At 46.8% G+C, this 26,327-nt stretch overlaps 1 protein-coding gene and 2 long non-coding RNA genes across 4 annotated transcripts in view; 2 read left to right on the top strand and 1 right to left on the bottom strand.

Annotated features, from left to right (window-relative positions):
- Nucleotides 1–26,327, top strand: part of LOC144166462 (uncharacterized) — a 72,055-nt gene that overhangs the window by 36,970 nt on the left and 8,758 nt on the right. Inside the window, exon 1 of one of the 2 annotated variants that reach the window (XM_077695974.1) lies at nt 23,795–24,018. The exons of the other annotated variant lie outside the window; for it this stretch is intronic. The gene's annotated coding sequence lies outside the window, so the exon portion shown is untranslated. Of the gene's footprint in view, nt 1–23,794; nt 24,019–26,327 lie in introns of those variants that run through there. 2 annotated transcript variants of the gene reach the window in all.
- LOC144166456 (uncharacterized) lies at nt 191–9,370 on the bottom strand. Its single transcript, XR_013321681.1, has 3 exons — nt 9,255–9,370; nt 6,708–6,810; nt 191–370 (listed from the first exon to the last, which is right to left on the bottom strand). It is a non-coding gene; the product is annotated as an uncharacterized LOC144166456 (long non-coding RNA).
- Nucleotides 9,567–19,561, top strand: LOC144166461 (uncharacterized). Its single transcript, XR_013321682.1, has 3 exons — nt 9,567–9,685; nt 12,286–12,388; nt 19,281–19,561. It is a non-coding gene; the product is annotated as an uncharacterized LOC144166461 (long non-coding RNA).

Here is a 26,327-nt window from a genome sequence, read left to right as displayed (position 1 = left end):
CCATTTGGCTCTGTACGTGAATCCCAAACATGCGTTTCACTCTGCAGGTGGTTCCGTCGTTCCAACATCAACTTGCGCTGGCTCGCACGTCCATATCAGCGGCCATTTTCCCATAGGCGAAAATTGTTATTATTTATTTTCAGAATAAACAGGTAAGTACCGTTGTTGTTCTCGGTGTCAAACAAAATAGACCACAAAATGCGACCTTTGTGTGAAGTTTGAGCGCGAACAGAGCGGCGGATCGCTCAGGAAAAATTTTTTAAGTGTTCCAGTTATCGTCGCAACACCCTGTACAATATTTTACGTGCCCATCACGGTTTAGGCCAGGAACATCTTGGCTCAAAACTTTCCACAATTTCTCAGTCAGCACCTGCAACACCAAAAGAAACAAATAAACGCTTCCTTTTACAACCACACCGCAAATGCCAAGTGAATCTAAATTCACAATTGATGGTGTATTTTGTCCCGTATAGGGCTACATTAATATGTACACAAAAGTTAGTTTAGCCTGCTTTTGAACTATTCTAACTGCTTATTCTGAATTTTTTTTCTACGTGACACCAGAGATCCTTTGCCGATGCAGTCTTGTGTCTAAAACCTGCTTTAGTCCCTTCACACCAAATGGTATTTTTGACTTTTTTGAGAATTTGTACAAGGCCAAATCATGGCTTACACTAGTAGGATTAAAGTTCTGAGCTAGACTGCTTTGATCTCTGATCTCGTTAACAAACTGCACTGCCTTTCCCAATAGCTAAGCAGGTGCTTACAGTGTATCTGACAGAACAGCTGTCACACAATGGCCATACAGGACAACTGGGTCGGTTTATCAGTCAGGAATTACATGAGGGGGCACTAGGCTGAGCCCAACTCATCGCACCACTGCTGCAAAAACAAAGTGGAAAAAGATTCTATTTCGGGGGTTGTAGTTGCCAAGGCCACTCTCGGGCTATGAAGCATGACACAGTGCTAGGTTCGATCCACGTTAATCCTGACATTTGGGTATCTTAACACGCACTGAAATCTGCACACACGGGCGTTTTCGATTTTTTTCTTTTTGCCTTCACTAAAAAAAAAAAAGGAAAAGAAAAAGTCCTTGGGCTCAGCTGCACAATGCTTTAGGAACTGCGGCTGCTGCTCAGGCACAAGTTGGAGCCATTACTTGACTAGGCACAAATCCTCAAGAGTTGAAAACTGATTTCAGCGCAAAGCGGCAAAACAGCACTTTATTAAAAACAAGAGAAGTGGGAAAGACCTTATAACAACACGCGCTAAAGAATGACCTTTTTGAATAAACACAGTGTCACTTTGTAAATCGTCAATGCCTGGATAGCATATCCTTCATGCACAAGTATACTTAGTTGCTCCTTTAGACCGACAACGATGGCCAGAAGAAGTCAGGCTGCTGCCTTGCACGCCTTGTACTTGCTGCTTCGCCTTAATACTATTACCATAAGTTAGGAGCCAAGTATCTGAAATACCCATCTGTTCGATGCTTTGAACGTGCCGTGTAGGTGTTGTCGTGCAGTAATCCTCATTGGACGACGAGAACGAATGCAAATTAAATGACTCGCGAGCGAAAAATGACGTTACCAAAGTTGATCAGTTCACAAATCTTGCACCGCTTTACCATTGAGCCAATGCTGTCGACTTGTTTGTAAACAACCTGTAATTTCTCCGCGCCACGTAACGTCATTGATAGTGGTTGCGGACTGAAGTAGCGTAGAAAACCGGGCTAGTTGGTGTAGATTCATCTTCGCAGCGCACAAATAACGGGACAAAAAGGAGGATAACACTGGACAACCACTGAACCAAAACCGAATTTTTATTGAAGAGACAAATATAAAGCCATCGAAGGTATAAAACATAAAAACATGACACATGAACCCACTATAAGCAACTGTACAGACAAACGCTCTCAAGTACTGCTCTCTTCAAGATACGCCAATTCTGCATCTAAAAGTGCTAAAGACGAGCGCTAACACACGAGTCAGACATTTTTCGAATTTTATGTGCTTCCACTATACTTCCCTCACCTTTTGTTCATCGTGCGAGAACAGTACCGTTGTATCATGAAGGAAAAGCGTACAACCACAATCTTTGCAATGGGTGGGAAGAGGGCCAGAAGGCACTCAGTGAACTGGCCAACATCAAAGCGACCACAATTGAAAGGAATGCAATAAACCACGTTTAATCTCTAAGGAACAACCTGTTTCTCATATTTCACACCACAGCTGTTTGCTCGGCCCTTATTACTAATATTCTTTTCGATGGCGGGACAGCAGCAGTTTAACTTAATTTTGGCTGAAAACACCACATTGATGTTATATCTGCACCCCACTTCTTTCAAGCGGTGAGATACATCGTGCAGGTACGAGATTACAACTATCTTTTCCTTCACAACATCACAAGCAGAAGACAAGTTTTCTTCACCAAATCCAACAACTAAAGACAGGCCGACCCAATGACTCCGTCACCGTAGCCAGCATTTTTGGGTCCAACTAACTGTTCACCAAAGCTAGACTCAATTAGGTGAAAACAAGACTGAAAACAAAACAAGATGGCTGACCTGAGGCAGTTGACAACAATCCCATATTTTGCAATCCTAGAACGTGCTGATGAAGAGTTCAGTAAAGGCTTCTTCGATTGCCGGCTATAGAGCCAACATACATGATTCTGCTCGAATTTTAACAACAGGTCCAAAAACTGGATTGTTCTTTCGTTTAGCGCCTTGGACATAAAGGTCAGCCTAAATGCGTGACGTTTGAATGCTTTTAAAATGTCTACCACTTTTCTTGTAGGGCCATAGTTTCCACAAAGTACTAGGTAATCGTCAACATACATGAAAATTTTATTTGCCAAACCCTCCAAGTCACGTTCCAATACACGGTCAACATGAGCCAAGAAAATGTCACTAACAAGGTGAGGAACTTTAGAACGTCTACAGATTCCAGATCTCTGCACAAAGACACTGTCACACCATCCTACAATAGTTGATGCTAAGTCCCATGCCAAAACCTCGATGGAGTCATCCGTCGCCTATATTCAGGATGGTGTTGCTCTGTGTCACAAGATAGATACCGACACGTCAGAAACTGGCAAAGTAGGCCATGTGCAGAAAGGAATTGCTGATGGCGCTTTCAACCTGCTTGTTTATAAGGACTGCACCAGCACAGACGGCATCATTACAGAGTGCAGACCGTTTAAACATCTTGAAAAGGGCTTCGCAGCCTCTGGAAAATGTTTCTTTGGTTATCAACGTAACTAGTTGATGCATTTATTTTTGTTATTCCCCCCACTGTAATGCCAACAGGCGCTGTGGGTACCAAATAAAGTAAGAAAGAAACAAGCGAAAGCTCACTGTATTGCCCCACAGTTCACTCGAATGCCTAACACGGCTCCCACATCCTATTACGAGTATACCACTCCACTGGAATTTGCCCTTCTTTGTTCGACGACTTAATGAAAATAGTACGCCGTGAGCTGGAGGCTACGGCTATGGCTGGCCTACTAGCCCTGACCCGTGAATGAACGTCACCTTCCATCTCCCTAATCCATGCGATATACAGCAAGAGCTCGCAAGCCACACCATTCCACGCATTTGCTCTGTAGCTCACCCGAAAAACGCTTTCACTGTTCCTCGTGTCTTAACTGGTCCCCACCAATATGCCCCACGCCATTTTCAGACACAAAATTCCGAAGAGTGGAGTACTCCTGAAAACAACCCAATATGCTTCCACTGCTGTCACGGTGGGCATGTGGCCCGCTACAGCTTTCGACATTGCCACGCTAAGCCTTCGCCTCACCAGAAGACTAATCAATGCAGCTCAAGGAGGTAATACTGCATCTGTGACCTGGACGACAGATCCTCTATTAACCAAGGAGTCTAAGCCCAATTTACTAGACGTTACTGTTGATGGTGTTGCACCCCAGGCTCTCACTGACACAAATGCTCACATCTCTGTAAACAGCTTAACCCTCCGCTGGCATCTCCGCAAAGTTCTGACGCCACCCATGCAAACATTTGTTCGAGTTGCCAATGAGAGCACACCTTCAATTGCCGGAATGCGTACCGCCTGAATATGGATTGCCGACCACGATAGTGTTGCTCTCTTCACCGTCCTTGAAAAATGCCCCCATGACATTATCCTCGGCGTCGATTTTTTCTCGAACCGCTCTCATTGACTGTTCTGCGGGACTTCTCTCTTTTGAATTTTCTTCTGCCAAAAATGCTCAAAAGCACCGTTCTCGTTCCACAGATTATGTCCATTTGCTGTCAAATGCTGTAACATACATGCCCCTGTGATAAAGCCCACCCGTTTCTCACAGTTATTTCTCACCAGATTGTTCGACAAGCCGAGCGGAAGCTACTACAAGCACGTATCCTTGAGTGCCGCCAGAAGCTACGAGCTTTGGAGAAGCAAACCTTCTTTGCACGCCGGCAACTTGAGTATCTTATTCCTGAGGACTTCCCAGATGTGCAGCTGCACACAAACTTCACTGCTAGCATGGCAGAAGGCCGTCATAGAACGTCGCAAGAGAGGAAACTGCAAGCACTCCAGCCGGACGTGCCACAATGCACCCAAGAGGTCATCAACCTATCTCCGTACACACCGGACGAAGAGGAGGCTGAGGTTTTGTCCCGTGGTTTGAATTTTAACACAGAAGCACCCCCGGAGCCAGGAAAGGTGATTTGTGCGGGCGAACGCGTGGTCGGCCAGCTTCCCTCTGAAGTACGGCAAGAAGCGCGCACCCGTGCTATTTGTGTGCTCTCTGGTTTACGAAGACATTGTGCAAGACTGCACTTATCGGTAGCAGAGAGGCAAGCCATCAGGAGCCTGCGGAATAACAGCAGTATCGCAATCCTTCCTGCTGACAAAGGCAATGCCACGGTCTTGCTAGATAGCAGTGACTACCACACGAAGATGTTGGCCCTTCTTGAAGACCAGCAGACATACGCTCCTCTAGCCCGTGACCCAACTAGCAGGTTACAGTCGAAGCTCCAAGAACTGCTAACCAGGCTTTTCAAGCTAGTCCCTCCGCACCACAAGGGCCTCTACTACAGGTTACTGTGCACGAACGGTTCAGCCCCGGCCATCTACGGTCTGCCTAAAATCCACAAGCCTGGCATTCCTCTTTGGCCTATCGTCGACTTCTCGAGGTCACCGCTCTACCGACTATCAGGCTACCTTCACCAAGTGTTGAGCCCTCTAGCCGGTAAGACGCCCACGCACGTCGGAAACTCATCCTCTTTTGTTTCGAAGCTGAAAGACGTAACTCTACCTGAAGACGACGTCATGGTTTCGTTCGACGTCAAGTCTCTTTTCACTAGTGTCCCAGTGGATCTGGCAGTAGCCATGTGCGAAGAAGCACTAAACGCGGACATTAGTCTTCCCGATCGCACTCCCTTTGACGTCCCCGAGCTCTGTGAGTTGCTTATGTTTTGTCTGCGCAACACCTATTTTTCTTACGGGGGAAGCCCCTATCAGCAGACCCATGGCACTGCGATGGGTGCGTCCATATCAGTTACTACGGCCAATCTAGTTATGGAGGCTTTAGAGGGGAAGGTATTGGCAACCTTCACACCGGCACCGAGGTTTTTCTGCCGCTATGTCGACGACTGTTTTTGTATTTTAAAAAAGCAAGATGTCCCATGTCTTCTGGACAGCCTCAACGCCCAGAATGTGGATATACAGTTCACCGTGGAGTTCGAGCAAGACAACATGCTTCCCTTTTTTGGATGTTCTTGTTCGCCGCGATGTGGGCGCTCTCTCCTTCTCAGTGTACAGGAAGCCCACACACACGGGTCGTTACCCCAGTTTTGAATCTTGCCACCCTCTCGGCCACAAGACATCCGTTGTGTCGTCCTTGATAAAGCGCGCCGTACGCATCTGCTCAGATGACAGTGCACTGAAACGTGAATTAGGAACGATTCGCCGCAAACTAATCGCCAATGGCTATCCTAAGCGACTTATTTGCCGAACCAAGAATAAGGTACTACAGCGAAGAATGGCCAACAACAGGACATTACGAGCACGCGCAGCCATCCCCTACGTCCCAGGAATAAGCGATGCATTGTCGCACGTCTTTTCAAAATACGACTTGCGCATTGCCCATGTACCGACCAGCGAGCTCCGCGACGACTGAAAGAGCACCAACGTGATGTAAGAAATCATAATCACATGACGAATGCCATTGCCATTGCGGAGCACGCGCACAATCATTCCCACAAGATTGACTGGGAGAACACCGCAATTTTAGCTAAGGAAAAGAACACATCATCTTGGCGTCTGCTAGAGTCACTTTTTATCCAATCAACGCCAGCCGCAATGAACCGGACGGATGGGACTTTGCCTCCCGTCTGCGCATGCTCTCTACGTCATGTGCTGCCTATATAATTGATGACGACGGCTTGTCTTACGTAGTGAACAAGGAACCCGTATGTGGTTCCGAAACGTCAATATATTTTTATTCTTGGTCAGTGTTCGCTTTTCTTTTGCAAGTTATTATATGGTCTTCCCTATTACAGACGCGCTGCTTCTGTGAAACGTCACTCTGCCGCACATCATCATTACTGTGGTAGAGAACCGAACCTGCCTTCCCTTTCAGTTTTTCAATTTCAGTTTCACACCTCAAGTCCTTCCCAAGGGGATTTCGCTTGCAATGCTGTGCCCTTTCTGCCATGAATGCTAGCACCCCTGCAGATTTACCTCCTGCAGTGCAGGCGTCCCATCAAGCACCATCAATCAAGGCAGTGGCTGCTTCAGACCTCCCACCGGATCATACCGCCGATCTCCCTCGTCTTCTGGATTCCTGCAAGGACATCTTCGACTTAGACAACCATTCACCAACCCAAACTTCTGCAGTCACCCATCATATCAACACCAACGATGCTTCACTAGTGTACAGGTGGCCCTATTGCGTATCACTTGCTGTACGACTCGTCATCCAAAAGGTAAAAAAAAAAAAATGCTCAGTAAGGATACAGTTGAACCATCTTCCAGTCTGCGGGTGTCTCCAGTCGTGTTGGTCAGAGAAAAAGATGGGACATAGTGCTTCTAGATGGATTATGCAAACTTTACTATTATGAAGGAAGGCCTTATACAGTGGGATCTCATTGATACAATTCTGCATAATACGTTTTTCTTTTCATTCCAAGCCAAAATCCCTTAGAAATAATGCATTTTCGTGCATTTGATACGATCACATTTTTGCTAAAAATTGGATAGCACGACCACGAAAGTGAACCTTGACCATTTTTAGAAACCTTACATTTATTCTTCGGTATACTAGCTCAAACCCCATGTCAACAACCCATGACCTGCATGGCAGCGCCGGTTCTGCGACAAAAACACTGCTGCCGGGCGTGGGCGCTCTGTTCAATGAGGATGATATGTGAGGCGAGGCAATGTGCCATCTAGTGAAACATATCATAATCACAGAGTTTCTCAGTTTGATCATAATCGAGGAAGAAGGTTCCAATGCTCTTGGCAGTCGACCACTTCCCTCCCCAACTTCTCGCCATGCTCTGTGCTTCCTGCTCCGTTCTTTGTTCTCTTTCTGCGCTGTTCCTGTGTTCGGTGGTGTTGCTTATGAGGCTATTTTTGTTCTTGTTCTATTTGACTAGTCTTGTTCTCCTTAGGCTGCCTTGTTGCTGTGCGGGGTGTGCTGCCAGGCTTGTGGCAATGTCGAGGAAACGGAAGGCACTCAGTATAAAAAGAAAAAGTGGAAATTGTACAGAAATTGGAAGAAAACCCGAAGAGGAAATGCGTGGATTTGGCACACAAGCTCGGTTTGCCAGTGTCAACGCTCAACACTATTGCCGGTCAGCAAGAGGAACTTCAAAAGAATCTGCAAGTTTCCGGCCCTGATGCGAAACAAGCACAAGGTGCGAAGCATGACCAAATGGAAGACATCCTGCTCACATGGTGGGAGGAAGTTAGAGCGGCAGGATGAATGCCGATAGGTCAGTACTACGCGAAAAAGTTGACAACACTGCGCTCTCCTTGGGCATTGAGGACTCCAAAGCGTCTGGTGGCTGGCTTCACCAATTCAAGGCGCAACGTGAAGTGTCATACAGAACAGCGTCCGCCCAAGTGAAAAATACCAGCAGCTTTTTTTTATTTTTACATTTCCGGAGAATTTTGTCCCAGACTTCGAAAAGAAAGTGCAGCACAAATTTACCAGCTACTCCACTGTTGCTCAATAAAATTGAGTTGCTGACGGAGAATGCAGCTAGATTTTTCTCCTTTTTTTTTAACAAGCTCTGGATAATACGATTTTCACATAATGCTTTTTATTTCCCGGTTCCCCTGAAAAACTTATCAACGAGATTTCACTGTACATGATACATAGACAAGATGTGGCTGGCAACTTGTGAAGGGAGGTAACTTCGTGCAACCAAAGCCTGATTAGTCATGCTAATTCCTCCTATATTTCAATATGGTCTAACACCAGCTACCCCACTTCGGCAGAGCTAGTGGGGAACATTTCAACACTACTGTCACTGTGTACTGCAGAACGAACATCCATCCCGCATTTAAAAACCCTGCATACGAAGCTGCATCGCGCAAAGTTGTTCTATGGCCACTGAATGTCCTCGCTGAATGTCAAGGAAGCGTCCTCACCGACGCGCTTTGGCGTCGTCTATCAGCGGATTCGTATGTATACAAGCGTTTACAGCAAGAACGGTAAATATATTACTACGCCCTTCAAGCACATATCGGCAAAATGCGATTACTTCGCCGCGTTCGCAGGAATGAGCCGCACAGTAGAGAACACAGTCGTAGCATACTAGCAGGAATGAACGCATCGTACGGCTTCTTCCACGTTTCGTCACCCCGTGACTACAGTTTACCTCAACACCAATTTATAACGCACGCCCTTAAAGAGCTTACACTCTAAAAAGCGCTACAACCTTTCTGGTAACCTTGAGTGAATGTAAAAGCGTAGCCACCGCGCACATCACGTCGTAGCTAGCGCCGACTTCAATGCGAATGCGGTCGTCGACGCGGCTACGCGAACGTACCGCTGACAGCCTCAAGGAAAGTGTATTTGGGCGCTCTAGAACAACGTATTTAAATTTAGCCCATGTTTGCGAATAACAAATGATTCCTTGAGTGCTTTAGTTACATTGTCATTCAGAATGTGCCTAGCCAGTTATGTCCAACATACGGAGAGCGCACGGCATTTGCAGTACACGGACAGGTATATGATTACCCGTCCCTCTTGATACCAGCGCTTAAAAAATATCTTACCTTTCGTTTATGACGCAAAAAGATGCCGAGGAGAAAGCAGCAGGTTTCGTTATCTACAAGAAATCGATGCTGGCTTGCGCTTTGAAACTCGTACACAATAGGCAAGTGGCTTCGGCTTGACATGGCTTGACCAGTGTTGCTTTTGCCTTGCGCAAACTTAATTTAACTAAAAAACTCTGTCACACAACCGGCTAAATATGGCCGCTCGTTATTTGTTATTTGCAAAGGTAACAGAGTATAAAAGTCGTGTAACAGAAAACTTTAGTTGAATTAAGTTTGCGCATGGCAAAAGCAACACTGGTCAAGCCATGTCAAGCCGAAGCCATTTGCCTGTTGTGTACGAGTTTCAAAGCGCAAGCCAGCATCGATTTCTTGTAGATAACGAAACCTGCTGCTTTCTCCTCGGCATCTTTTTGCGTCATGAACGAAAGGTAAGATATTTTTTAAGGGCTGGTGTCAAGAGGGACGGGTAATTATATACCTGTCCGTGTACTGCAAACGCCGTGCGCTCTCCGTATGTTGGACATAACTGGCTAGGCACATTCTGAATGACAATGTAACTAAAGCACTCAAGGAATCATTTGTTATTCGCAAACATGGGCTAAATTTAAATACGTTGCTCTAGAGCCCCCAAATACACTTTCCTTGAGTCTGTCAGCGGCACGGTCACGTAGCCGCGTCGACGACCGCGTTCGCATTGAAGACGGCGCTAGCTGCGACGTGATGTGCGCGGTGGCTACGCTTTTACACTCACTCAAGGTTACCAGAAAGGTTGTAGCGCTTTTTAGAGTGTAAGCTCTTTAAGGGCGTGCGTTATAAATTGGTGTTGAGGTAAACTGTAGTCACGGGGTGACGAAACGTGGAAGAAGCCGTACGATGCGTTCATTCCTGCTAGTATGCTACGACTGTGTTCTCTACTGCGCGGCGCAATCCTGCGAACGCGGCGAAGTAATCGCATTTTGCCGACATGCGCTTGAAGAGCGTAGAAATATATTTACCGTTCTTGCTGTAAACACTTGTATACATACGAATCCGCTGATAGACAACGCCAAAGCGCGTCGGTGAGGACGCTTCCTTGACATTCAGCGAAGACATTCAGTGGCCATAGAACAACTTTGCGCGATGCAGCTTCGTATGCAGGGTTTTTAAATGCGGGATGGATGTTCGTTCTGCAGTACACAGTGGGGCTCTTCGATTTACAGTGTCGGACTCACCGCGGACTCCCCGAGAAGCAGTCGGGCGTTCGATTTTCCCATGTATCCCTATGGCTTCGGCGAATCCTCGGACTACCTGCGGACTATCCGCGGTGAGCCCGGGACTATAAATCGAAGAGCCCCAGTGACAGTAGTGTTGAAATGTTCCCCACTGGGTCTGCCGAAGTGGAGTAGCTGGTGTTAGACCATATTGAAATATAGGAGAAATTAGAATGAATAATCAGGCTTTGGTTTCACGAGGTTACCTCCCTTCACAAGTTGCCTGCCGCATCTTGTCTATGTATCATGTACAGTGAAATCTCGTTGATACGTTTTTCAGGGGAACCGGGAAATAAAAAGTATTATGTGAAAATCGTATTATCCAAAGAGTTTGTTAAAAAAAAGGGAAAAAATCTGCATTCTCCGTCAGCAACTCAATTTTATTGAGCAACAGTGGAGTAGCTGGTAAATTTGTGCTGCACTTTCTTTTCGAAGTGGGGGAGAAAATTCTCCGGAAATGTAAAAATAAAAAAAAAAGCTGCTGGTATTTTTCACTTGGGCGGACGCTGTTCTGTATGACACTTCGCGTTGTGCCTTGAATTGGTGAAGCCAGCCACCAGACGCTTTGGAGTCCTCAATGCCCAAGGAGAGCGCAGTGTTGTCAACTTTTTCGCGTATGACCTATCGGCGTTCATCCTGCCGCTCTAACTTCCTCCAACCATGTGAGCAGGATGTCTTCCATTTGGTCATGCTTCGCACCTTGTGCTTGTTTCGCATCGGGGCCGTAAACTTGCGGATTCTTTTGAAGTTCCTCTTGCTGACCGGCAATAGTGTTGAGCGTTGACACTGGCAAACCGAGCTTGTGTGCCAAATCCACGCATTTCCTCTTCGGGTTTTCTTCCAATTTCTGTACAATTTCCACTTTTTCTTTTTATACTGAGTGCCTTCCGTTTCCTCGACATTGCCACAAGCCTGGCAGCACACCCCGCACAGCAACAAGGCAGCCTAAGGAGAACAAGACTAGTCAAATAGAACAAGAACAAAAATAGCCTCATAAGCAACACCACCGAACACAGGAACAGCGCAGAAAGAGAACAAAGAACGGAGCAGGAAGCACAGAGCATGGCGAGAAGTTGGGGAGGGAAGTGGTCGACTGCCAAGAGCATTGGAACCTTCTTCCTCGATTATGATCAAACTGAGAAACTCTGTGATTATGATATGTTTCACTAGATGGCACATTGCCTCGCCTCACATATCATCCTCATTGAACAGAGCGCCCACGCCCGGCAGCAGTGTTTTTGTCGCAGAACTGGCGCTGCCATGCAGGTCATGGGTTGTTGACATGGGGTTTGAGCTAGTATACCGAAGAATAAATGTAAGGTTTCTAAAAATGGTCAAGGTTCACTTTCGTGGTCGTGCTATCCAATTTTTAGCAAAAATGTGATCGTATCAAATGCACGAAAATGCATTATTTCTAAGGGATTTTAGCTTGGAATGAAAAGAAAAACGTATTATGCAGAATTGTATCAATGACATCCCACTGTATGGGGCCTTCCTTCATAATAGTTAAGTTTGCATGATCCATCTAGAAGCACTACGTTCCATCTTTTTCTCTGACCAACATGACTGGAGACACCCACAGACTGGACGATGGTTCGACTGTATCCTTACTGAGCATTTTTTTTTTTTTTTTTACCTTTTGGATGACGAGTCGTTCAGCAAGTGATACGCAATAGGGCCACCTGTACACTAGTGAAGCATCGTTGGTGTTGATATGATGAGTGACTGCAGAAGTTTGGGTTGGTGGATGGTTGTCTAAGTCGAAGATGTCCTTGCAGGAATCCAGAAGACGAGGGAGATCGGCGGTATGATCCGGTGGGAGGTCTGAAGCAGCCACTGCCTTGATTGATGGTGCTTGATGGGACGCCTGCACTGCAGGAGGTAAATCTGCAGGGGTGCTAGCATTCATGGCAGAAAGGGCACAGCATTGCAAGCGAAATCCCCTTCGGAAAGACTTGAGGTGTGAAACTGAAGTTGAAAAACTGAAAGGGAAGGCAGGTTTGGTTCTCTACCACAGTAATGATGATGTGCGGCAGAGTGACGTTTCACAGAAGCAGCGCGTCTGTAATAGGGAAGACCATATAATAACTTGCAAAAGAAAAGCGAACACTGACCAAGAATAAAAATATATTGACGTTTCGGAACCACATACGGGTCCCTTGTTCACTACGTATGACAAGCCGTCGTCGTCAATTATATAGGCAGCACATGACGTAGAGAGCATGCGTAGACGGGAGGCAAAGTCCCATCCGTCCGGTTCATTGTGGCTGGCGTTGATTGGATAAAAAGTGACTCTAGCAGACGCCGAGATGATGTGTTCTTTTCCTTAGCTAAAATTGCGGTGTTCTCCCAGTCAATCTTGTGGGAATGTTTGTGCGCGTGCTCCGCAATGGCATTCGTCATGTGATTATGATTTCTTACATCACGTTGGTGCTCTTTCAGTCGTCGCGGAGCTCGCTGGTCGGTACATGGGCAATGCGCATGTCGTATTTTGAAAAGACGCGCGACAATGCTTTGCTTATTCCTGGGACGTAGGGGATGGCTGCGCGTGCTCGTAATGTCCTGTTGTTGGCCATTCTTGGCTGTAGTATCTTATACTTGGTCAGGCAAATAAGTCGCTTAGGATAGCCATTGGCGCTTAGTTTGCGGCGAATCGTTCCTAATTCACGTTTCAGTGCACTGTCATCTGAGCAGATGCGTACGGCGCGCTTTATCAAGGACGACACAACGGATGTCTTGTGGCCGAGAGGGTGGCAAGATTCTAAACTGGGGTAACGACCCGTGTGTGTGGGCTTCCTGTACACTGAGAAGGAGAGAGCGCCCACATCGCGGCGAACAAGAACATCCAAAAAAGGGAAGCATGTTGTCTTGCTCGAACTCCACGGTGAACTGTATATCCACATTCTGGGCGTTGAGGCTATCCAGAAGACATGGGACATCTTGCTTTTTTAAAATACAAAAACAGTCGTCGACATAGCGGCAGAAAAACCTCGGTGCCGGTGTGAAGGTTGCCAATACCTTCCCCTCTAAAGCCTCCATAACTAGATTGGCTGTAGTAACTGATATGGACGCACCCATCGCCGTGCCATGGGTCTGCTGATAGGGGCTTCCCCCGTAAGAAAAATAGGTGTTGCGCAGACAAAACATAAGCAACTCACAGAGCTCGGGGACGTCAAAGGGAGTGCGATCGGGAAGGCTAATGTCCGCGTTTAGTGCTTCTTCGCACATGGCTACTGCCAGATCCACTGGGACACTAGTGAAAAGAGACTTGACGTCGAACGAAACCATGACGTCGTCTTCAGTTAGAGTTACGTCCTTCAGCTTCGAAACAAAAGAGGATGAGTTTCCGACGTGCGTGGGCGTCTTACCGGCTAGAGGGCTCAACACTTGGTGAAGGTAGCCTGATAGTCGGTAGAGCGGTGACCTCGAGAAGTCGACGATAGGCCAAAGAGGAACGCCAGGCTTGTGGATTTTAGGCAGACCGTAGATTGCCGGGGCTGAACCGTTCGTGCACAGTAACCTGTAGTAGAGGCCCTTGTGGTGCGGAGGGACTAGCTTGAAAAGCCTGGTTAGCAGTTCTTGGAGCTTCGACTGTAACCTGCTAGTTGGGTCACGGGCTAGAGGAGCGTATGTCTGCTGGTCTTCGAGAAGGGCCAACATCTTCGTGTGGTAGTCACTGCTATCTAGCAAGACCGTGGCATTGCCTTTGTCAGCAGGAAGGATTGCGATACTGCTGTTATTCCGCAGGCTCCTGATGGCTTGCCTCTCCGCTACCGATAAGTGCAGTCTTGCACAATGTCTTCGCAAACCAGAGAGCACACCAATAGCACGGGTGCGCGCTTCTTGCCGTACTTCAGAGGGAAGCTGGCCGACCGCGCGTTCGACCGCACAAATCACCTTTCCTGGCTCCGGGGGTGCTTCTGTGTTAAAATTTAAACCACGGGACAAAACCTTAGCCTCCTCTTCGTCCGGTGTGTACGGAGATAGGTTGATGACCTCTTGGGTGCATTGTGGCACGTCCGGCTGGAGTGCTTGCAGTTTCCTCTCTTGCGACGTTCTATGACGGCCTTCTGCCATGCTAGCAGTGAAGTTTGTGTGCAGCTGCACATCTGGGAAGTCCTCAGGAATAAGATACTCAAGTTGGCGGCGTGCAAAGAAGGTTTGCTTCTCCAAAGCTCGTAGCTTCTGGCGGCACTCAAGGATACGTGCTTGTAGTAGCTTCCGCTCGGCTTGTCGAACAATCTGGTGAGAAATAACTGTGAGAAACGGGTGGGCTTTATCACAGGGGCATGTATGTTACAGCATTTGACAGCAAATGGACATAATCTGTGGAACGAGAACGGTGCTTTTGAGCATTTTTGGCAGAAGAAAATTCAAAAGAGAGAAGTCCCGCAGAACAGTCAATGAGAGCGGTTCGAAAAAAAATGGACGTTGAGGATAATGTCATGGGGGCATTTTTCAAGGATGGTGAAGAGAACGACACTATCGTGGTCGGCAATCCATATTCAGGCGGTACGCATTCCGGCAATTGAAGGTGTGCTCTCATTGGCAACTCGAACAAATGTTTGCATGGGTGGCGTCAGAACTTTGCGGAGATGCCAGCGGAGGGTTAAGCTCATTACAGAGATGTGAGCATTTGTGTCAGTTTGAGCCTGGGCTGCAACACCATCAACAGTAACGTCTAGTAAATTGGGCTTAGACTCCTTGGTTAATAGAGGATCTGTCGTCCAGGTCACAGATGCAGTATTACCTCCTTGAGCTGCATTGATTAGTCTTCTGGTGAGGCGAAGGCTTAGCGTGGCAATGTCGAAAGCTGTAGCGGGCCACATGCCCACCGTGACAGCAGTGGAAGCATATTGGGTTGTTTTCAGGAGTACTCCACTCTTCGGAATTTTGTGTCTGAAAATGGCGTGGGGCATATTGGTGGGGACCAGTTAAGACACGAGGAACAGTGAAAGCGTTTTTCGGGTGAGCTACAGAGCAAATGCGTGGAATGGTGTGGCTTGCGAGCTCTTGCTGTATATCGCATGGATTAGGGAGATGGAAGGTGACGTTCATTCACGGGTCGGGGCTAGTAGGCCAGCCATAGCCGTAGCCTCCAGCTCAAGGCATACTATTTTCATTAAGTCGTCGAACAAAGAAGGCAAATTCCAGTGGAGTAGTATACTCGTAATAGGATGTGGGAGCCGTGTTAGGCAGTCGAGTGAACTGTGGGGCAATACAGTGAGCTTTCGCTTGTTTCTTTCTTACTTTATTTGGTACCCACAGCGCCTGTTGGCATTACAGTGGGGGGAATAACAAAAATAAATGCATCAACTAGTTACGTTGATAACCAAAGAAACATTTTCCAGAGGCTGCGAAGCCCTTTTCAAGATGTTTAAACGGTCTGCACTCTGTAAGGATGCCGTCTGTGCTGGTGCAGTCCTTAAAAACAAGCAGGTTGAAAGCGCCATCAGCAATTCCTTTCTGCACATGGCCTACTTTGCCAGTTTCTGACGTGTCGGCATCTATCTTGTGACACAGAGCAACACCATCCTGAATATAGGCGATGGATGACTCCATCGAGGTTTTGGCATGGGAAGAAAGTTCCTTTGCGGCTAGTTGGTGGCCAACAAACTTTCCGAACAGCTCACGTAATATCAATTTGCAGGTTTCCCAGCTTGTCAGGTCTGCTTCGTGTGTCTCAAACCAACAATAGTCTGGCTGGGCCCTTGAGGTAAAATATTACGTTGGCCAGCCCCAAGGTTGCATCCCATCTGTTATGAGCGCTCGCACTCTCGTAGGTGCTTGTCCAGTCATCAACATCAGTGCCGCAGAAGGTGCTGCGGTCGCAGGGATGGGAGATGACCATAAGTGGCATAGTCGGCCAGAGGGCTCCATCGAGTGCCAAAATTTCTGTGCCGACCTGGCGTCCACTGCGCAGCTCCGTGTTTGAGGTAGCAGATGTTGCAGTGCAGGAGGACCAGGATAGGGCACGCTGCGCAAGCCCCTTCATCTTCGAAGCGCGCAAATGAGGTTACTGCGCGCGCAGTAATCCAGGCTGGTGCTCTGCTTTCAGCATTGACACTGGAAACCTTTTCTACTCCCTTCCGTATGACCAAGTTTTGGTCTCTGTGAAAGAGTGTATCACTGTCTACAACGGCGAGGTTAAGTTTATGCAAAGTTGCGGGATTTCCGTGGAATCCTTTTTGGAGCTTCTGCGTTTCTACTTAGCATCAACTATTGTAGGATGGTGTGACGGTGTCTTTGTGCAGAGATCTGGAATCTGTAGACGTTCTAAAGTTCCTCACCTTGTTAGTGACATTTCCTTGGCTCATGTTGACCGTGTATTGTAACGTGACTTGGAGGGTTTGGCAATTAAAATTTTCATGTATGTTGACGATTACCTAGTACTTTGTGGAAACTATGACCCTACAAGAAAAATGGTAGACATTTTAAAAGCATTCAAACGTCACGCATTTAGGCTGACCTTTATGTCCAAGGCGCTAAACAAAAGAACAATCCAGTTTTTGGACCTGTTGTTAAAATTCGAGCAGAATCATGTATGTTGGCTCTATAGCCGGCAATCGAAGAAGCCTTTACTGAACTCTTCATCAGCACGTTCTAGGATTGCAAAATATGGGATTGTTGTCAACTGCCTCAGGTCAGCCATCTTGTTTTGTTTTCAGTCTTGTTTTCACCTAATTGAGTCTAGCTTTGGTGAACAGTTAGTTGGACCCAAAAATGCTGGCTACGGTGACGGAGTCATTGGGTCGGCCTGTCTTCAGTTGTTGGATTTGGTGAAGAAAACTTGTCTCCTGCTTGTGATGTTGTGAAGGAAGAGATAGTTGTAATCTCGTACCTGCACGATGTATCTCACCGCTTGAAAGAAGTGGGGAGCAGATATAACATCAATGTGGTGTTTTCAGCCAAAATTAAGTTAAACTGCAGCTGTCCCGCCATCGAAAAGAATATTAGTAATAAGGGCCGAGCAAACAGCTGTGGTGTGAAACATGAGAAACAGGTTGTTCCTTACAGATTAAATGTGGTTTATTGCATTCCTTTCAATGGTGGTCGCTTTGATGTTGGCCAGTTCACTGAGTGCCTTCTGGCCCTCTTCCCACCCATTGCAAAGATTATGGTTGCACGCTTTTCCTTCATGATACAACGGTACTGTTCTTGCACGATGAACAAAAGGTGAGGGAAGTATAGTGGAAGCACATAAAATTCGAAAAATGTCTGACTCGTGTGTTAGCGCTCGTCTTTAGCACTTTTAGATGCAGAATTGGCGTATCTTGAAGAGAGCAGTACTTGAGAGCGTTTGTCTCTCAACGAACAAAAATTCAGTTTTGGTTCGTTGGTTGTCCACTGTTATCCTCCTTTTTGTCCCGTTATTTGTGCACTGCGAAGATGAATCTGCACCAACTAGCCCGGTTTTCTACGCTACTTCAGTCCGCAACCACTATCAATGATGTTACGTGGCGCGGAGAAATTACAGGTTGTTTACAAACAAGTCGACAGCATTGGCTCAATGGTAAAGCGGTGCCAGAGTCGCCAACTGATCAACTTTGGTAACGTCATTTTTCGCTCGCGAGTCATTTAATTTGCATTCGTTCTCGTCGTCCAATGAGGATTACTGCACGACAACACCTACACGGCACGTTCAAAGCATCGAACAGATGGGTATTTCAGATACTTGGCTCCTAACTTATGGTAATAGTATTAAGGCGAAGCAGCAAGTACAAGGCGTGCAAGGCAGCAGCCTGACTTCTTCTGGCCATCGTTGTCGGTCTAAAGGAGCAACTAAGTATACTTGTGCATGAAGGATATGCTATCCAGGCATTGACGATTTACAAAGTGACACTGTGTTTATTCAAAAAGGTCGTTCTTTAGCGCGTGTTGTTATAAGGTCTTTCCCACTTCTCTTGTTTTTAATAAAGTGCTGTTTTGCCGCTTTGCGCTGAAATCAGTTTTCAACTCTTGAGGATTTGTGCCTAGTCAAGTAATGGCTCCAACTTGTGCCTGAGCAGCAGCCGCAGTTCCTAAAGCATTGTGCAGCTGAGCCCAAGGACTTTTTCTTTTCCTTTTTTTTTTTTTTTAGTGAAGGCAAAAAGAAAAAAATCGAAAACGCCCGTGTGTGCAGATTTCAGTGCGTGTTAAGATACCCAAATGTCAGGATTAACGTGGATCGAACCTAGCACTGTGTCACGCTTCATAGCCCAAGAGTGGCCTCGGCAACTACAACCCCCGAAATAGAATCTTTTTCCACTTTGTTTTTGCAGCAGTAGTGCGATGAGTTGGGCTCAGCCTAGTGCCCCCTCATGTAATTCCTGACTGATAAACCGACCCAGTTGTCCTGTATGGCCATTGTGTGACAGCTGTTCTGTCAGATACACTGTAAGCACCTGCTTAGCTATTGGGTAAGGCAGTGCAGTTTGTTAATGAGATCAGAGATAAAAGCAGTCTAGCTCAGAACTTTAATCCTACTAGTGTAAGCCATTATTTGGCCTTGTACAAATTCTCAAAAAAGTCAAAAACACCGTTTGGTGTGAAGGGACTAAAGCAGGTTTTAGACACAAGACTGCATCAGCAAAGGATCTCTGGTGTCACGTAGAAAAAAAATTCAGAATAAGCAGTTAGAATAGTTCAAAAGCAGGCTAAACTAACTTTTGTGTACATATTAATGTAGCCATATATGGGACAAAATACACCATCAATTGTGAATTTAGATTCACTTGACGTTTGCGGTGTGGTTGTAAAAGGAAGCGTTTATTTGTTTCTTTTGGTGTTGCAGGTGCTGACTGAGAAATTGTGGAAAGTTTTGAGCCCAGATGTTCCTGGCATAAACCGTGATGGGCACGTAAAATGTTGTATGTATATTTGAGGTTATAAAGCATTTAATAAAGAATTTTCGAGCTTTGGGACTTGGTTTCTGCTGTTTCATATACCCATACATTGCAACATGTAATCTATATTCAAATCTGTAGTTTTATTAAAAAATTGTTTTCAGCAGACAGATTTACTATTCACTACGTCACTTTTTCATGATCAGTTCATTAGCATGTGTTGCGTTTTTTTTTTAGCAATTGATGCAGAACTAGCACACATACTAGGTAAAGATTTATAAGGCTTAATGTTATGTTTCAGTTTTTCAGTCAATTTGAGAACCTGTATTTGCTGTAAACTTAAGTGCTTTTGTGATCACATGCCTTGAAGCATGCTCCAGCGTAAGAATACTGGATACCAAAGCCCCTTGTAGCTTGTTTTGGTCAGTGTGTGTGGACAAACGTAAGTCATCAGTGGAGGCTTCATAGTCCAACTCGTAAATAAATGTGGGTGCTAGCACCATTGGGGCTTGCAAGCAAAAAAAAAAAAGACCCGTGAACACACGATCGCGAAGAGGAGCCGGTGCAAATAGGTAGTCCTGCGTGTCTAAATCTAAGAGGCGAAGATCAGAGCAGGAGTATTTGACAGTTTTAATTGTGGCTGGGCAAAACTTTAGTGCCAACTGCCGTTTCGTTTGGGCGGAGCGCTAGATATACGATAAAGAAAAAAACAAAACAAGCAACCCGGTTGTTTGTGCCATCGCATAAAAAGCAGCAGGCCACAAAGTGCCAACCATCGTGACAAGGTTGAAAGCAATCGTAAGAAAATCTGAGTACAACATGTTCAAGGTGGGCGACAAGTGATTATACTTATCGCGTATTCCTAGCGTGACTTCGGCCCAACTTTATGGGGCATTAGGCTAAATTTATATTTGTCACACTCCAGGAATTCATTCATAATAAAGGTTGACGATTTTCACAGCGGCGGCCGATCACAGGGTGAACTGTGGATGCACGCTTGCGTAGCAACCGTTTACGCGACGATTTGCGAACGCTACACTGCGATTGCAAAACAGCACGGATGTCAAAGTATTTAGGTAATATTACCTAGAACACTGTTGCAGCGTAAAACTTAATCAAACGACCCGGTTGAAGCACTTCGAAATGCACAGCTGCACAGCGGTGGGCACCACAAGGGGACGCGAAATCCAACACAGGCACAGTTGAAGCACTTTTAACTTCGTTAAAATATCCAGATCTAGGAGTGTGGTTGAATCACAGCGCAGCCGTCCCAGAAGGCGAAATCCAACGCGCGATTGAAACACTTGCCGGTTCGCGCAAGTGAAAAGGGCGCACGCTTCGGTATTCACTGCCGGCCGGCCGCCGGGCCAAGAGCGGGGAGTGTGCACACCGGCAGAACAGCCCCGCAACCCTTCGCCTTTCCCTCTCGCACTCCTCCTTTTCTCCCTTTCGTGGGTGATGCATCGCCGAAACCGGAATACGCGGCGTCGACAGCATCAACAGCATTGCGTAGTTTATCTCCTGTGGGTAGGTAACCGACGTGTTTTCGGTTTAGCGTACGTGTGACTCATATGTACTGAGACTATTTGAGCAAGATGTGGCAACGCTCAAACAACACTTGCGCGCAAGCTCGAATGCGACTGATCGCATGCGCGAGGACGCCAAGGAGTCTGCTGATCCGTACATGGGCGCACAGAAAAATGAATCTCGTATGATCTCCGTGCATGTTTGCGCTGTGCCGCTTTTTTTTGCCATTCTGTGACATTTTGCGAGTTGCTCAATGCTTTTCAAACAACGTGAAGTGAACTGTCGCTTTAGCTCAATGTAAAACCTTTATTTACAAAAAAAAAAAAAAAAAACATCGCATGGGCCAACGCTGGTATTGCCGGTGAGTCGCGGCGAAGCACAGGATCGAAAGAGCGCGGTCGATCGCAGGCCAACAGACTGGAAGAATGCATGCCAAGGGAGTATGCGGAATACAGTCCGCGGCGTGTCCCGTTTTCCTTTCTGTCTGTATTCGTCAAGTTCTAGCTGCTTTCCACCACTTCAAAGGGAAAGCTTGCGGGACTGAATGCGAGTATTGAATGGGCAGTAATTTACCGCACAGAGCGCGTGAGAAGACAACACTGACTTGTTGATTTATTGTGACTGATTAAAAAAGAAACCGCATTTTGTTACCTATTTTTTCGTTCTACCTTCACGAGCGATTGCGCGAAAGTTCGAAGCACGAAGGGCTGTAAGAAGTTCCATTAATAAAACAACTGGAACCGAGCGATTATAAAAGCTCTTTTTATTTCTCTTCGAACGGGAACCATCGCTGGCTGCCACTCCGTAGCCTGTAGTGAACTTGCGGTAGTCAAGGTCAAATCGGAATCGCTGTTCTGGCGTCAGTTCAGGGCCAATAGATAAGGTGCTTAACGTGAAGAAACGAATGACGGCTTCGCAAGCGCCCGGGGAGGCAGTTGCTCAGCGCGTGCATCCGAGTTGTATAACTTGTATACGTTTTGCACGCACGCAGATCTGAGCCGGAGACTGCACACACGCACTGCGCAAGTCAGGCGCCAGGGCCTCGCCACCTCCTAGCACACTTAAAAAAATCGAAACCAAAACTGAAGTACGAACTTACTCTTTCTCCACTAATTAGAGCTTAATTACACTAAACAGTTTTTATGAAGCTAGTTTTAATTACTGAGGCAATTATTTGTAACTATTTTGCTTCAGTTCTTTGTTTTAGTTAAATAATTACGGCAGAAGTTTTTAGAAGGCTGAATACAATTGATCTGGCAACCATGAGAATTGTATCATGTCAGCGCCCACGATTCGTACGGTCTCGGAGCTCGCTTTACCCCCCTGCGTTCACGTCACGCAGCACGCGCTATTAATATACAACTTTTACGTTTCAAAATCATAGCTTTCTTGCGGAGCGTGGACATTGCTCGTCGAAGCTCTGTTTGGGATAGCCTAATTCGGCTGTAAAGAGCTCGCAATGAAGACAAGAGGAGTAAGAATGCATTCGTAGACAACCCTCTGAATTTCTGTAGATTTTCTTATGGTACCTTTCACCATTATTTCTGAATTCTTTTTCTCCAAATCGTCTAGTTAACTGGCCTCCAGCGAGAAAGGGCAGCATGACGTACGCTCCTCTGCCCTCTGGGACGCTATTTTATCACAGTGCTCAAATACGACATTGGTTGTCTGAAGTTGTGCGGGTATTAGAATTTCCTTCTAATTTTGTGTTTCACATTCGTTTAAGTAATGCATTGCTGACGTTAATGAGTTGTGAATGCTTGTGCCAGGCTCACAGTTCCGGAGATCCTAGCTGCGCTTTCATTGACCCTTCCTGCGTACCTGGACAGTTCATTTATTGACCCACTTCCCGTGCACTCTTCCCGTAATGACGCTGCCCATTCAAGCTTGCGCGCTACTGCGGCGGTTTCTTGTGCACTGTTATATATTCTTCGATGTTAGCCGCTTGTCCCCTTGAGAGAATCGACGAGTGGTGGGAGGAGCTGGCGCACTGATTTTGGAGACTTGTGTACTCCGGTCGTTCTCTTTCATCCGCATTTATTCTTATCAGTCGCTCTGAGACCGCATCTTTTGTGTTAGTGTTTTATTTTCCTTGCAGTGTATACTTTTATCCCCGTTGGATGACTATGTTATTAATACGCCAAGGGACGGGCCTTTATTAAGAAGGAAGGTGTTCAAACACTTTTGGTCATGTTTGTACAGTAGAAATAATATGGCTTGAGGGGCTGAAGTTTGCGTTCGCTCCTGTCCTCCATCCTACTTCCCTTTGGAGAAGAAAGAAAGAGGGCTATTGACGCAGAGAGAGTCGGTTGGGCCTATTTAACCATGGGGGCCTGGAGTAATATGGGTGCCTGGTCATTTTAGAGTTTCTGAGAAAGCGGATAAAACAAGAAAGATGTCGTGCTTGCGTGGCAGAGGGAAAAGCTGGGGTGCTTCAAGAGGATTCTGAGTCAAGCGCGTCGAGACGGTAGGCAATCACGCATTTATCCTTTGTTAACAAGGTCGCGGGACACATTCAAGAGGCTTGGTATGGGGCGGACAGGCCGGGAAGAAAAGGTATTCGGAGAAGGAGGAGAAGGAAGGGGACTAGAAGTCTCCCCACAAGAGCAGCAGAATGACTGATTCCAGGCTGAATGTACAAATCATCCGTTTATGCATGGTGGATCGCGATTATTTCCCGACGAACAGCACCGCTGAGAGAGGCATTTCTTGCAGAGGGAGAAACGACAACTTCCAGCGAAGCGACGTATTTTCCTTTCATACTCCTTCGTTCTTCAGAAGAGTCGCATAATAGGCGGGGCGCGGGGCCGGCGGCGCGCCGAAAATTTTGCCCGGCGGCGGCGGCGGCGTACTCATTCCCGCGACTTCGGCGGCGGCGCAGACGGCGCGACCAAAACAGGCGGCGGCGGCGGCGTGGCGCGGCGGCGCACAGGTCTACCTGGCGTTGTTGTAGGCGGGGGCGCGCGCATCGAAGTCCCTACTGAAAAAGTAAACAAAGTAGAGGCGGCAATCACAATGAAAAAAATATATATGCATATGCTAAAGATATTTGATCTCACGTGACAGAAGCAGATACCTTCCCGCATGGAGGAAAAGGCGCCGTGGCGTAAGGGCGGTCCGCCGCTGGTGCGTTAGCAGAAAGTAGCGGTGCTTTCGTGGGTAAGTTTTGAATTTAGCCTTTCACTACACGTGTGCGATGACGGTTTTGAAGTGTAGTCAGTTCGATTCCATGCCGCTTGCTGTAACGAAAAGGGGCACGCCCCGCTATAGTTCGACAGATGATGTCACGGTTGTTGCCATGCACAAAGGAAGTGCGCGATAGCAAGCGCTGTCAATTCTTGGCAAGGTAACGAGGTCACAGAACAGGGACGGGGTAAAATCTATGCCAGTAGATGCGTAGATTTTACGTCGCGACTGCCCCCGAACGGCTAATTTTGAATGGTTGCCACGGCGGATTCCGCGTCAATCGGGTGTTATTTCGAAAACCTAACTGCGTCGTGGAACGAATGAATGAATGGAATCTTTAAGGCCCGTTCACACTGGCAACGGAAGAGCTAAAGTGATGGGAATTCTGCCGCTTTGTCGCGCGGCGACAAAAATTGGTCCCGACCATTCGACAAGAACGATCGTCGGGCGACAAAGCGACGTAATTCCCGTCGCTTTCGCTCGCTTTCGTCGCAAGTGTGAACGGGCCTTTACTCCATTTATCTCTTCCGTTCAGAGAACCTCTAGGTTGCCTGTCGTAGCTTCCTAGTCGGCGTCGTAGTCCTGCGTGGACTGGGTTGAGTCTTTGTCGGGGGCTTATAGATCCTTGCTTTGTGTGGTTTGGCCCACAATGGCTTCTTTCCCCGGTCCTTTGTTACAGTTGCCGAATAGGTGACGCTGGTCCAGCACTGCCAGGCATTTCGTGTAGCTGTGTCTTGTGTCCGACTTGTTCGCTATTTCGAACACCTAGGAGAGGGTGATTGAATTGAGCCAATTGCCCCTGGTTCCAACCACACTGGTTCCGCTCTCACACTGCCCGGTTTTTAACGCAGTGCACTTGTTAAACACCCGGACACTTGCCTGCGCGCCACCTGCGCGACCTGCCAATTCGACAAATATATTTTGAGTCATGACCAATTAATATCAACTGCAATCTGTTCCTGTTGCATTGGGTATGAATTGTGTCTAATGCCCTGCTACCCAATAGGTGTGCTAATTACAGGTTTTTACAAGGACGTTGTCGTCAGCCCAATCCCCGTTAAAAATTCTCCCTTAGGATGCTTTGTTTTTTACACAAGACATCTTTACATAATTTGCTCCGATTTTTGCAGATGCCTCGAAAGGAATCGACAAAGAGCAGCATGGTTCTAGGCATTGCACAATCAAAAGATTTATGAAAGCAAACATGGAAGTGCGTTGATTGGGTACCATCACAGTTCGTACCTTTACCAGACCCACTCCCTAAAGCGTTGCCCGTTTCGGCTGGAGCGTTTCATCGCGAGCTTGCCTGCTGCCATAGTTGCGCCACACCGTCTGAAAGTATGAGGGCTCAAGGATAAAGCTTTCTTGCTACCGGGTCTGACAGCAAAAAACAAATGTTTTGCAACGTTCACTGTGTTTCACTGGGTGATATAATGGGCCTGAATGGCATGTGACCTCCGTTCAGTCATTTCAAGATATTCTGATGTAACTGTTGCAGCAGACAACCATGCAATCAAGTATGCGGCTGCTGGGCTTGTGCTGAAGTGTTTACTGCCATAAAGCTTTTGACTATATCTGCCTTGTAGAAAAACAGCAAAAACCTATAGTTTGCAAACATTCGCAGACATTTGCATGTTTTGTTGATTTTGTGTTCACTGTGTGTCGCAGTTGTGTGGAACGTATCTCCTTATAAAGTGCTGTGTATTGGAGAACATAGGCTCCTTGTATCGGAACCGTTGCAGCCTGGTATACATTTTTCGCAATGTCCCCTCAAGGAACAGCTGATAATTTCAAGTCACTGGCAACGACTGCTGCCAGTGGCTTGGAATGATCTGGTGGCTTGAAAAGAGCCTATGACTTGGGGTTCTGTAAACAATGACGTTTTACAGGGTGTATACGGAGAAATACAAACAGCGGAGCGAACAGCCTTTGATGCACACTGCACTATCTGGCGGCCAGATTTAGGAGCTCCGTAGACGCGTTGTTTACTCCGGGTTTTTGAGAATACGACCTACAGCTAGGTTGGACATTACAGCTGATTGATGCTTTTTATGTTCACTTAGGTAGTTGAGCCTTTTACCACCGCTGCAGCAACACGCAACTTTCGGTTCGCAGCACACATCGTGTCAAATGTGTCTTTTTTCTGTCCTCAAGTTTAGTGTGTGTTTCAGGGAGAAATAATGAACCAACGACAGTCTTTCAATTTATTCACCACTCACCTTTTGAATGAACGGGCATCAGGAGGCAGTGTTGATGCACATTTTGAATTGATAGCTGTGTGC

This window comes from Haemaphysalis longicornis, unplaced genomic scaffold (genome assembly GCF_048455015.1).
Source record: "Haemaphysalis longicornis isolate Haplotype H1 unplaced genomic scaffold, Haemaphysalis longicornis Haplotype H1 scaffold_171, whole genome shotgun sequence".
Classification (NCBI taxonomy): Eukaryota; Metazoa; Arthropoda; class Arachnida; order Ixodida; family Ixodidae; genus Haemaphysalis; species Haemaphysalis longicornis.
The sequence above is the reverse complement of the archived record's forward strand: the minus strand, read 5'-3'. Positions and strand labels throughout refer to the sequence as shown.